Raw genomic sequence first — 14,720 nt, 5'->3', positions numbered from 1 at the left:
ACACACACAACACAACTGATGGTCCCTACTCCGTTAATAAGGCAAGAAATTCCATGAAGTAACCCTGACAAGGCAGTGAAAACCATTTCAGGTGACTACCTCATGAAGCTCATTGACAGAACACCAAGGGTTTGCAACGCTGTCAAAAAAAGCAAAGGGTGGCTACTTTGAGGAATCTAAAATATACAACATATTTACAGTTATTTCACACCTAAAGTACATAATTCCTCATGTGTTCATTCATAGTTTTGATGCCTTCAGTGAGAATCTACATTGTAAATAGTCATGAAAATAAAGAAAACGCGGTGTGTCCAAACTTTTGGCCTGTACTGTATATAATTTAAAATGACAAAAAAAAGACAAAATTTAAAAAGAAATCTTGCAACTTATTAAATTAAAAAAAATTGTGCCTTATAAAAGATTTCCTTTTACTTCCCTTATTTCCTGTTTTTTTGTTGTTGTACTTCCTGGGTCATGATTTTTTCCCCCTTTTGCTAACTTAATAGGATAAATACATGGAAACAGTTTTATTTATGAATTTTATTTCTTTATTTATTTTATTTACAAGTAAAAAAAAGCATAATTTTGTATAACTTCTTTTTAAAGTAACTTGCAATACTTATCTTAAACTTTACAAAAAATTGTAAAGATGGACAACTCCTGTACGACTGAGAGCCTACACAGACGCTTTACAAAAAATTAATCGGGAAAAAAAGGCTAGTTATTTGTTAGTTATTTGTTACTATGGAATCCTATGTATAACTTTTTCCATCAATACACAAGCAAAAAAAAATTAAAAAATTAAATTTTAGGTACTGCATCTCAAACTGTACTGTATGTTTTATGATAACTAATTATATAAATAGAGAAAATTAATATTGTTTACACTCAAACCTCGGTTTTCGTATGATGTGGTTTTCGTCACAAATTTAGTTTGGGTGTCTCTTGGTTATTGTACAATATTGCACTTAACCAAATAATCCATTTACCCTGCCCTGTATCTTTCCGTGACATCAGATAGATCGATAGATAGACAGATAGAAACTTTATTAATCTCCAAGAGAAATTCACATTTCCAGCAGCTCTGCAAAAATGTCATAATGAACCTAAAATAAGAAAAAAATAAGAAAATAGAATCATCCTCATCAAGTGGCCAAACCAAGCACCCTACGTGTTGCTGACGCACTGTTGATTTTTTGTGTGTGTTAGCAGTGAGACTGCTGAATAACCCGCCATGGGGCCAAAGAAATGCCAGCAATTTGATAAAAAAGGTGAGAATCAATATTGAATTCAATCTGGATGTTATTTTGCATAATTATTTTGCATTGTTTTCTGCATGTAAAACTATAATTATTCTTTATAAAATCTATTTTCAGGGCCGTACTGTGGTGTGTAGGTTTTCTCCAGGTACTCCTGTTTCCTCCCACATTCCAAAAACATGCACGTTAGGTTAAATGGCAACCAGTCCCTGCCTTTCGCCCAAAGTCAGCTTGGATAATGATAATAATGGCCCTAATGAGGGTTAAGCAGCACAGAAAATGAATGAATGAATGAAAATCTATTTTTTGTTAATATTTTTGGGTGTCTTGACCGGATTAATTGGATTTACATTATTTCCTTTGGGAAAAACTGACTCGGTTTTTGTATGTTTCGGTTGTCATCAAACCTTTTGGAACTAATTAATGACAAAAAACAAGGTTCCACTCTCCTGTAAATAAATAAATAATATTTTTATACAATTTGTTAAAGTATCCATCCATCCATTTTCTATACCGCTTCTCCTCTTTTAGGGTCGCGGTGGAATGCTCGAACCTATCCCAGCTGACTTCGGGGGAGAGGCGGGGTACACAGTCACAGGGCACATATAGACAAACAACCATTCACACTCACATTCATTGGTGACAATTTAGAGTCACCAATTAACCTAACATGAACCCGGAGAAAACCCACGCACGCACGGGGAGAACATGCAAACTCCACACAGAAATGCCCAAGGGAGAATCGTACCCACATTTTCCCAACCTCCAGACTGGTGCTGTGTTGGCCAACATGCTAACCACTAGACCACCGTGCGGCCCTTTGTTAATGTAACATACTGTATATATTTTGCAGATACCTTTTTCCCACATATATCAAAGTAAAGATGCACTTTAAAATGTGAACTAAAAAATATATTGAATTTAATATATATTTATAAATATATGCTAAAAAAATGGTATGTATATAAACATGCTAGTGTTATAAACTGTTTGCTAGTGGGAATATATGAGAGATATTTACAAATTATCAAAAATGCAAATGATCAAGTGTCAAGAATTCTACAGCAAAGAGCAAATGTGACATGCACCAGTTAATGTTATGGCGGTATTTTATTGGGTGGGGATTCTTGCCTCCCCCCACCACCACCCCCACGCTGAGTCCTGCCCTGGCAAGTTTGCAAAGTGCAATTTCCATCTAATGTGGAGGTCGCCGCAGCAGGCGCAGAGGGCGTAGTACAACATAATGGCTCTGCTAGTGTAAATATTGCTTTTAGGGGGAGACACGATTGTGGAGGGGGGGCGAGGGGAGAGAAATTTCCATAGCATATACGCCGGCACCACTGGAGGCTTTTTGCCGGGACCGAATAGATTTTCCATTGTGGTGTGTCACATTAGATTTTGGGAGGTGCTCAGTGGCAGGTACATGTCATTAGTAACACTTTAGTGCGGTAATGAAGCTTTTTATTTAGCCGCCGCTCCTCTCATGAATGAATAAGGAGTTGCTCCCCGACTGTGCCCAGCCAGGAGAAGCGGGCAGAGGCCACGTGGAGCCCTGGGGAATGCCGGGGAGGGTTAAAGCGCCATTACTGTCACACTCGCGCGCACATGCACGCACATACACAGGCTAAAAAGGGGGGGAGTGAGCGCACACACATACGCACACACACATGCACACCCTCCCCACCTCCACTCCCTGGGGTCCTGATCTGACACTCTATTTACACACACATTTACACAGTCGACTCCCTCCTTTATAAAGCTGACAGCCACTTAAGCGCTACATTACTCGCAGGCAGCTACAGCCTCACAGTGCTGGGAATGGAGCGGCGGTCGGTTCGCGGCCTGCCTCGCCTTCGCTGACGACCGCAGAGAAATGAAGCAACAAACGGCGGCTGTTAATGACTCAACTAGACACACGGCATTAAACTATGACAAACAAACAAGCACGCATTTCAACCAAGGTCCATTAGCAGACAGTGTTTACTGTTTTTTGCCTTGTGTTCTCTATTCTGTCCAGACAGCACAAGTAACACAACTTTGGCGCAGACCACGGCTGTCCAGACAATCACAATAATGTTCATTCCACAGACTAGTAATACCACATCATATACGTTTGTCACATCACACATTTGTCTGACCATGTACATACACACGTGATGGAAACATGAGTTCATCCATTATCACAAACCTACAGTAAATATACTATAAATGTCCATTCACATACACAAATGATAAAATTCTGTTCATTCACACACACTAACTGTTAACATCAGTGTGTCCATTTGCGTACGCATATAATGTAAACATCTGTACATTCTCATACACACATATAATATCAAGCTGTCCGTTCATGCACTAACTAATTAACATCAGTATGCCTATGTACACATACAGTACATATAATGTAAACATACGTCTGTCCATTCACACGCGCTCCATTTGTCCATTTACGCACAGTAACTGTAAACAACTGTCCGTCCATTTGCATACGATAAACATAGTATAACAGCTGTTTGTCCATACACAGACACATAATATCCATTGACACACACCTAGAATGTTCACATCTGTTTGTACATTTACATGCACACATTATGTAAACATCTGTCTGTCCATACACACACACACACTATCTGTTAACATCAGTATGTCCATTTAGGTACACATATAATGTCAACATCTGTCTGTCCACGCACACACACTACTTTTGTCCATTTATGCACAGTAACTGTAAACAGCTGTCTGTCCATTTGCATACGATAAACATAATATAACAGCTGTTTGTCCATACACAGACACATAATATTGTTTGCCTGTTCATTGACACACACCTAGAATGTACACATCTGTTTGTACATTTACATGCACACATTATGTAAACATCTGTCTGTCCATACACACACACACACTATCTGTTAACATCAGTATGTCCATTTACGTACACATATACTGTAATGTAAACATCTGTCTGTCCACGCACACACGCTACTTTTGTCCATTTACGCACAGTAACTGTAAACAGCTGTCCGTCTATTTGTTTGTATATTTACATGCACACATAATGTAAACGTCTGTGCGTCCATTCACATACACATATAATACAGATGCTTGTCTGTCCATCCACATGCACACGTGTGTATGTCCGATCACACAACCACATAATGTAAACATGTCCATCCGTTAATATAGCCACCTCATGTTAAAATCTGTCTATCTATTTACATACACACATAATGTAAACACCTGTCTATCCATTCACATACACAAGTAATGAAAATGTCTGAGCATTTATATGGACTCATAACATAAACTGTTTAATTATTTACATACACATCATGTAAACATTAACACACAGCAAATCAAAATCAAATCCGACTATTCACAGTATAGTACACTCATACAATAAACAGCTGTTCACACAGACACACCATTCAAATGTGTGTCCATTCACATGCATAATGTAAACATCTGTCATGTACACAAAAAAGGAAAATATGTCTGTCCATTGACAAACCCAGGTCATGTAAACATCTGTCTAATCACACAGCTGCTCTAAACATGTGTCTGTCCGTTCACATACATAGAGTACATATTGACTTTATAGCTGGCCACATCACTTCTGGTTGGGAGGTGTCTATAAGAGTTTCTGCCCTCAGACTTTTTATTTGAGCCAATCACAGTGTCATTTTGTGCGTGTGCGTGTGTGTGTTGACTGAGTGAGTTTGACCATTGTTACACAGGTGGCAAAAGCTCCGTCTCAGCACCTCCTCCTCCTCCTGCTGGTGGTAGCCTCATCTCAGCTCACGGCCCGGTGCAGTGAGGCGGTTAGAGTGGCAATGGCTGGTCAGGGCCCCCATGTCACCCCCCAGCATCCACACTGTTCATTTCCCTTTCATCTTGAGTGTGAAATCGCTGCCGGTGCAGCGCTGACCTCAGCATTAAGAGGTCAACTATTGAAATCTGATGTGCGCCTCTCTGGCTGAGGGACTCCAACAGATGGAGGGCACAGAGAGGGGAGGCGGGCAGAAAGAATCATCCTGAGCGCTTAAAAGTTGTGTTTCAGTGACAACTTTTGGGGAGCAAAAGGCGTGATGTCAAGAGTCGCTTCTTCTTGGCACTGCAGATCAGAATTACCTCCACCAAGAAGGCTTTCGTCGCCATTTGTTTGTCTGATTGCAGAAAAAATACAAAAACGATTTTGACAAAAGTCCATTCAGGTACACATACTTTATAATTCTGATGTATGTTCATTTCACACACAGAATGTAAACATTGGTCTGGCTATTTGCACATGCACACATAATGTAAAAAATGTGTCTATCCATTCACAGGCAAAGTTAATGTCAACATCGATGTATTCACAAATCACATAATTCCAAAGTAGATAAAACATTACATTTTGGTGCAGATGGTTTGTCAAAATGTACATACATACATACATACATCATTTACATACATACATCATGTAAAAAACAATCCCCGCCCATTCACATAGACATACGACGTAAATGTCTACCCGTCCATTCACACACACTAAATGTCAAGAGAAGGAAGTCAATCTTTGGATGACGTGCACTGAGTGAAAACTGGATTTTAATTCATTAATTCATTTGAATTCTTAAACGTTGCTTCTGTCTTGCAAAGCCAAGACACATACATCTTTGTGTGAAAGGAAAAACATTTTAGTAGTGTTCCACCAGCTAGTATCAAGTACATTTGTTAGCCTTTTCATTGACACAGTCATTGTAACCTCATGTAAAGATCAATCCATTCACACACAGTAACATCTGTCTAACCATTTACAAACACACACATTTAATATTTGCCTAACCATTTACATACATTACATACATAAACATTTAAGCATCTCCCTGCCCATTCATATAGACATATAATGTAAAAGCCTAGCCATCCATTCACACACACAAAATGCGTCTATCCATTCACGTACACACATACTGTCAAGAGAAGGACATCTATCTTAGGATGAAGCCTATGAGGTGAAAACTTAAGTTCAGCATCATTCAGCATGCAGATTTGGACTCTTGAACGTTTCGTCTGTCTTGTAAATGTCTCCCCACAGCCAGGACACATACATCTCTGCTTAAAAAGACAAACTTTTTGGCAGTGTTCCACCAACTACACACCGAGCTTCTGCATTTTGAAGTCAATTCGACACCTCTGCTCAGTGTGAATCCCCTGCGAGATAGGACTTTTTTCCAGGTCTTGTCTCACATTTCCCATGGGCTACACTTTCATCCTTCTTTCTGCACAGGACCACCCTAAGCCCAAATAAGGTGTTTCTCCTCCTCCCCGAAGAAGCTGAGGAGTTCACAATGTGCCAAAACTTTGGAGCCCCTCGCATATACGCAAAGGGGCGCCTGTAATCACAAATAAATAGCATTTCTGCCTATCTCAGGAGCAGATAACTAGGAGATACGATGCCTTCGATAAGGAGCAGTAATTTGGCTTTTAGAGATCGCTTCGGGGGTCTCGGTGCTGAGCGGCACTGATTGACTGTGTATATGGGAGGTTGTTTTTTTCTCCCCACCCCCCCACAACCCGCTCCACATTTTTATCTCTCCTGTTGAAGAGCTTTTCATCTCTGATGATTTTCTCCCTTTTCATACGTGTTTCCCCCAGAAGGAGGCGAGATCACAAAGCAACACAAGGCAGAGTGGCATGTTTTAAAGCGATGGACAAAATACAAATATTTGAAAATGTATTTCATGGTAATTATGTCAGGTTTCATGGCCTTGGCGCAGTACTGAGGCACAGCCTGGATGCCTTAATTTGTATAGAAATTGTAATCATTTGTTCATTTCAAGGTGAAAATTGCATTTTTTAATTTAAATTGTATCCTGCGTGATAGGCTATTATCTAGAAAAATTGTCTGTGTGTATGGCAGTCTATGCCCTGCCGTCACGCCTCTTTGGAGCCCACTTCTCCTGAGAAAGGGCTTATATGTGAATCTCCTGACTCAATGCACCCAGCTTGTTCTTCTTCGTCGCTGCTGCACTCATTTCCATTCTGCTTATTAATATTAATTAGCTGGCGAGCGCAGGCTCACATTTTAAATGTAAATCAAGCTCCGACGTTGCAGCGATTTTTATCTTTGCAGCGATTTCCTAGATTTACCACATCTTTACTTGGACTTTTTATACACCCTCTTTCTGTTGCAGGACACAATATTAGGTACAGCTGCTCAATATAATAAGATACAATACATTTACACACTGACACTGTTACAGAGGTAGTGAATATTACAGTAGGGTCACGATACAACGATTGAGTGATATCAATATATTGTAGAAGCAATATCTACAATACCTTGCAATATCGTTTCTATAGTGTACTTGTAGTGATGGTATTATACAATTCAATTCTACCACAATATTTTGATGACAGTATCATGACACAGAGATTGTGTCATATCGGTATCACGATATTAATGTATGTACTGTAAAGCACTAACAGTAACACCACACATTAGGCATACATAAGAATGAAATAATTAAAATAATGTACATGTTGGTATTTTTTTTAGGACATATTAAAAAAAACATTGAATTAAATTGAAAAAAAATCTAACATTTATAAATACAACAAATAATAAATAACCATTTAAATATTTATAAATGCGTTTGAAAAATCTTGTAAAAATAAATGTTGTCTCCCAAAAGGTTTTATATTTAAAAGCCCAAAAGTTCCTTTCAAAAGAACTTTTCACAAGGCATTTTCACATTTTACACATTTTTATTTTTATTGCTATATTTTTTCCCCTAAAATTGCACTTTAGTGTCATGCATAATAATTATCATTATTTTCCATCAAATTTGTACTTTGACGTCAGACTGGAAGAGCGTCACTGGGTGATGTTGGTGCATCAATACTGTATCGTGTACAATATCGTGATATCGCTACTTTGACATGCCCCTAGTGTGCAGTGGTGTACAACTGCAGTTTCATAATATCTAAAACCACTTGTTCTCAGTATGGTATCATATGATATACTACAGTGTACATCAAAAGTGAGAATTATTATCTTTGTTAATGTATTGCATGTGTTGTACAGGTGCACCTAATAAAGTAGCCGGTGAATGTATAACATCTTAATTATAACATTCCTAGAAAAAAACATTTCATAGTTACATTAAACCATTGCAAAAATAAAATGGCATTAATCTGCCACAATACCTCATTCTAAAGCCCTCTTAAATTTTTTTACTTGCACTTTTTACACGACAGATTATCTACCGCTAATACTCCAGACCTTGAAATTCAAAACAGCCCCCCAAAAAAATAAGATTTCCTTTGCCCATGCAAACGAGGCGGTCCGGGGGAAGCAGATATATGCGGAGCGTCTCGTGAGGATCCTCGGAGGTGACGGGCCACAAAGCTTCGGCTCAGGTACATGGCATATGCTGGCATAATTACAGGATTTGTGGAGGATTATTATACTGTAAGTGCTTTCATGGCGACAGCTGGGAGCTTTTTATACTTGCCGGTGACGCGTAATCTCACGGAATAAAATGGAGACCCCCAGAGCATCTCTTAATCATTTCTTAGCATACCTGCACACGGCTCCTCTCAACTCTCTTTCTGAGGACACACTCATACTATTAGATGACAATTATTAGCAGGCTCGAGGAAAACAATAACCACCATTCCTTTTCAGTGTTTTTTATACATTCATTTATTTGTGGAGGCCTGCCACGAATACATTTGGATTTGGCATTCTCTTCTTTTTTTGGTAAATTTGGTGCTACCTGTTTGCCCTCACTCATAAACACATTATAATGGGACTGTCTGCATAGCTTGTTGTTCCAACTCTCTACAGTAGATGGCATTGTTACTCTGCTTCTTCATATGCCTCATACGCACATACCACGGCTGACTTTTAATATAGTGAGATATTAGATGTACAAAGACATTGCTTGCTGCTGTAACAAGTGAATTTCCCCTCTGTGGGTCAAATAAAGTACAAATACAAATACAATACAATACATTGTTGGCCATGAAACAGCATGGATGTTTTCTTTAATTGCCCATGTATGTCAAAGAACACACCCACGTGCATCTACTCCTTCTCCTTCTTCCATTAATGCTAAAGTGACTCCAAATGGAAAATAAACTCCTCCTACTGCACCTTTATCCAGCTTCTTACCAATAGTTATTTAACTTATTCCTCTGCGAATGCTACATAAGCACCATAGTACCACATTTTCCACTTGTACAAGCAGGTACTATGAGGTACAATTTCTTCTTCTACTTCTAGACTTTGTTTCATTTGTTTGTACAGTGTCCCAGGCTACAGCCCTTTTTTGGACTTTTAAGAGCGTGGTTCTAGGTTTAGTGTTTTCAGTTATTTGTTTTTGGCCCAAAATTCACTCCTTCAACTTTTTGTCTGTTTCTGCCATGTTGGCAATTTGGCTAACCAGGAGGGACCAAATGGGGAATGTTAGTCGTGCAGATGTTGTCGCATCATTGAAGGGTTTGCTTGAAAGCTCGAATACAGGTGGAATTTTCTTTTTATGAAATCCATTTTTGGGGTTCTAAGTAAATTTTGTGTTCTGTTAATGCTCAATGTGAGGTTGTTTTGGGTTTGTAGAAAGCATGTGGAATTAATTGCTGATTTACTTGTAAAATAAAGTTTTTGTTAAACCTGTTTTTTTATGTCCAACATGAAGTAAACCGCTGCTGGCTGCTCATTGGTTGAAAAGACTGTAAATATTTGAGGCGACTCACATGCTAACATTAGCTTACCCTGTTGCTGTGTCTCCACGTCCATCTGCCCTCAGTCTCCTCTTGGATAAAATGCGAAAACAGGAGATCCTCCATTCATGTCTCATTGTAACTGATGCGTTCAATGCAGCTTGGTTTTAAGAGATTCCTACGGTGCTTTTAAGGCCATGTCACCACAAATATACAGTCTTATAAATATATTTTAAAGACTGACATTTTTCTATTTTGCTTTGGCCTTATGTCCACACACAAACATAGCTTTTTGTTGGTAAAAACTGAGCTTTTGGAGATTTTTAAAAACTCCGGCTTTAGTGTTTGTTTGTTTGAAGGGTAAACTGAGTGGTTATAATTAGAGGGGAGCCTCTATTTTCATATGAGTCTGTTTTTGACAAAAAATTTTGCCTTGGTCATTTTACGCTGTCTCAGTTATTGTCCAATATTGTTAGTAAAAAGCTGTTGTAGTTTACCTCAGGTACACTGAATCTTGTGATATTAATAAAGATTGACGAACTACTCCCAGCGCTACTCCCATTGCTTGTTTATTCAACCATCTTGGATCACACACCCAACTAAGCGATACTTAGTTTAAACAATACTACGGTATCCTGTAAGGCCCATTCATGTGGCAAATTCAAATGAGGACATTACACAAACTTTTGCCGCCTTGTTCTGCAGACTCGATTGCCCAAACTAAGAATACGCCGGTGAGTGACTCAGTCTTGTGGTGTTATTAATACACTGTGTGATGTTTGTAACGCGTTTTTATTACAAAACGTGCCTGTTAGCATGTGCTCAACTGTAAACCAGAAGTGGACGTCATTGTCCCCGAGCTCTGTCACCCATCTAAGAAATCCTCACCGGTTGACTCTGTAATTTTTTGCTAAAGCCGCCGTCACACTTAGCACGAATCAGCACGAATCAAGCAGAACCAGCCGGAATAAAAAAACTTTCAAAATTCCCGCCACAATCCGGAGAGGATTTGAATGCCGTTCGAATACTGGCTCTTCAGGGGCTTCCTGGATTTCAGCACCTCTCTACTGCGCACACTGGCGGTATGTTTGGCTCCTTTTTTTCTTGTGATGTGAATGACGTGATGTAAATTGGCGACACGGAAGTGGTGAGTGACGTGGTCTTGTTACCTTTCAGCACCTCTGATCTGTCCACGCCGGCGGCCGCTGGTGGAATTAAGTTGGCCACTTTCCCTTGGCAGTGATGTGAATGTGATGTGACGTGAATAAAACACGGTGATGTTTCAGCGGCAGCTGGCTGTGGGTTTTTTTTGGATGTGATCCGAATGTTTACAATGCTGTTGGAAGTACCCTAAGAATATTTCGAATACAGTCAGAGGGCAGTTGGAATACCTATCGGATGCCGTTCCATATTTTTCATTTGTCAAATGAAAATGTCAACATTTGTCCATTTAATTGATCATTTTTTTGTATTTATATGCATTTTTAAGTGTTTTCTGTATGTGATACTATAAAAAAAATGTTTTGCATTGACATTTTTGGCTTTCTGGACCAGATTAATTGAATTTGCAACATTTTACATTTATAGGAAACATTTGACAGTTTCAGACGGACCCTTTGGAATGGAATAATGACAAAAACTGAGGTACCACTGCACAGCTCCAGAACCCTCACTTGCCTCTCCAACTGCCATTGTTATTAAACACATTAAAAGTAGAACGCTTGATGAAAAAACGTTATCTATGATCATTTCATTTTTAAATCATTACTGACTTAGGGGGAATTAGATGTGTTTTCTGTGGGAAAAATTGCCTATTTACTGAGAACCCCCGCCCCCCCCAAAAAAATAAATGCTGAATGTGGTTGCTGAATTTTTCCAAAGTGGTCTCTTTTATACACTGTTATTCAATGCTTCTTTAGAAGGACCTTTTCCTTGCCTCGGTCGCCAAAGTGTATGAGGAGCTTCTGGATGTGCTTTGGATGTCTGCGAAGTGCCTTGACTTGAAGTACTATTTACTAAGCAGTGTTTTATTCTGGTAAAGTGATGGTTGTGGTGGTGTCCCAAGACTTGTGCACACACTATGTTGTGACCTGTTTTTCTTTCCTGCTGGTTTGTGTCCTTCACGGCACGGCGTGGCAGCAGGTTACTTATCAAGCGGGGCCAGGTTGAGGGCCCCGAAATGAGATGAGAATCAGAGCTCCATGGATCATTCCAGAAGGAGTATGACCGGGGCTGAGCGATAGGGCCCTCCTGGCCTCTCTTGCTTGTGAGGCTCAGGACTTTTTTCCATTTCCATCCCTGTGATGTAAACAAACCCATTACAGTCACTTATTTATGCACAGGGGCAGTGACTCGCGGGAGCCCCGGACCTGAGGACATGGCCCGCAGCTAAGCCACCGTGGCACCAAACCCCCCCTTCTCCGTCTTCAATGGACGCCTAGGAAGAGGAGGCCTGTGCACTTTATCTAAACCTCCCCAGAGAGGCGAGTGGAAACGGCTCTGGTGGGCTCTGTTTATCCGCCGCTCCTGTAGTCAATCAATTAGGCGATCAAAGCGGGCGAAGAGCCAAAGCTCTCACACACAGCGACGCCTCATATGCCACCTCAGCTGCCGTCTCGTCCACTCTGAGTGACAGGCACACCAAAAAAAAAAAAAAGACCCTGGCCGCTACCTTTGCGAGGCAGACGGGACAAGCGTGGCGCATGAGGAGCTCTGATCTGCTCAAGTAGAACACAAAGTTTGAGAGGAAGAGATGAGCTGTGAGTCTATTGATGCATTTGGCACCCCGTGGACACCTTTATAAAAATGTACAAGAACAACCGCTATTAAGTCATCATATATCAATCTTTTTTGCTGCATTTTTTTCAGTATAAGTCACTCAAAACAAGTAAACATTCGATCATTTCAAGGATAGCTTCACAATAAAAAACAAAAACAAAACAAACATGCAAGAATTGCATGCACAGTAAAAATGTCAAATATCACGGCTCTTCTTCTAAATGAAATGCTGACTTTACACAATGCATGCTTTTATAATGTCATGGAAGTGACATTACAAAAAATATGTTTCCATTGGAAGTCAATGAAACATTTTTGGCTGTGAAGGTGTCCAGAGGGAGTATCTGGCACTGCATAAAATGTACTAATGTACTCACTGCTAATCTTTGACACATCCAAGACTCTAGTCACAAACAAAGCCCCATCGCCCTGTCACAATTATTAGTCAATTTGCATGACTCATTATTAGTTTTCTTATTTACCAAAAACAGTGCTCTTGGTTAATCCAAAATGTTAATAAACCTCAAACTTGAATATTTAAGGAAGTGAAAATGAGTGTGCACAATTATTACTATTAGGTATTATTACTATTAGTATTAGAATAGATAACTCAAAGAATAGATAACTCAAAGAATAGATAACTCAAAGAAAAACAAAAATACTCCCATCTCACTTTAATTTCATTTTTTTAAAAGTCAGAATGATTAAAAAAACCCAACAAGTACTCAATAGGGTTTTGGTCAGGTGAGCAAGGCGGTCATGTCATTATTTTTTAAGACCTTTTTAAGACCTAGCTGGCCACACAGTGGAGTATTTGGATGCATGAGATGGAGCATTGTCCTGCATAAAAGTCATGGTCTTCTTGAAAATGCACACTTTTTCCTGTACCACAGTGTGAAAAAAGTGGTAGTAGGTTTGGGAGTTGAGTTTGAGTCCATCTTCAACCTGAAAAGGCCCAACAAGCTCATCTTTTAATAATTCCAGCCCTTACCAGTACCCCGCCTCCACCTTGTTGGCGTCTGAGTGGAGCTCTCTGCCCATTGCTGATGCAGCCACGGGCCCATCCCTCTGGTCCGTCAAGAGTCACTCTCATCTCATCAGTCCATAAAACCTTTGAAAAATCTGTCTTCAGATATTTTTTGGCCAAGTCTTAGCCTTTCAACTTGTGTGTCTTGTTCAGTGGTGGTCGGGTTTCAGCCTTTCTTACCTTGGCCATGTCTGAGCACTGAACACCACGTACCGTACTTCTGGACACTCCAGGTAGATTACAGTTCTGGAATATGACAGTACTGGAGGATGATGGGTTCCTGGGAGCTTCACGTTTGATTTTTCTCAAATATTTGGCAGTTCATTTGTGTGATTTTCTCTCGACACGTTTCTTGCAACCCTTTTGTGCACTTGCAAAAAAACATGTAATGGTTCTGTGGTCACGTCCTAATATCCTGGCAATTTCGGCAATTTCAAGACTGCTGCATTTAGCCAGAGGAAAAGAAGCTGCCTAATAAAGGGTGTTGATCTGCTAAGGCTGCACTCTCCCTCAATACACACATGCACATCACCTGGTACGCTTAAACCCAATAGCCATTCAAGTTTATCCAGCTTGCGATTGGAAAATATGCAAAAAATGAGAATATGATCAAAATACTGACTTGCCTAATAATTGTGCACACAGTGTATATATATATGTACTGTATGTATTTATGTATGTACTGTATATATACACTCCTGATCGAAATCTTTAGACCAGTAGAAAAATTGCTAGAATTTGCATTTTCAACATTTGGCATCAGGTATCCACACTGTCATGCCCTCCTGATGGCTAAAGCTAAGAAGCTTTCTGCTTTTGAACGTGGTCGGATTGTCGAGCTGCATAAGCTGGACAGTAGCATTGGAGTAACATATACGGTGTTGGATTGCACTGCTGTTGATGTGTTCAGGTAAGAATAAAGTAATAAAAGAGCGTCAGAC

The sequence above is a fragment of the Dunckerocampus dactyliophorus genome, chromosome 8 (assembly GCF_027744805.1).
Source record: "Dunckerocampus dactyliophorus isolate RoL2022-P2 chromosome 8, RoL_Ddac_1.1, whole genome shotgun sequence".
Classification (NCBI taxonomy): domain Eukaryota; kingdom Metazoa; phylum Chordata; class Actinopteri; order Syngnathiformes; family Syngnathidae; genus Dunckerocampus; species Dunckerocampus dactyliophorus.
The sequence above is the reverse complement of the archived record's forward strand: the minus strand, read 5'-3'. Positions refer to the sequence as shown.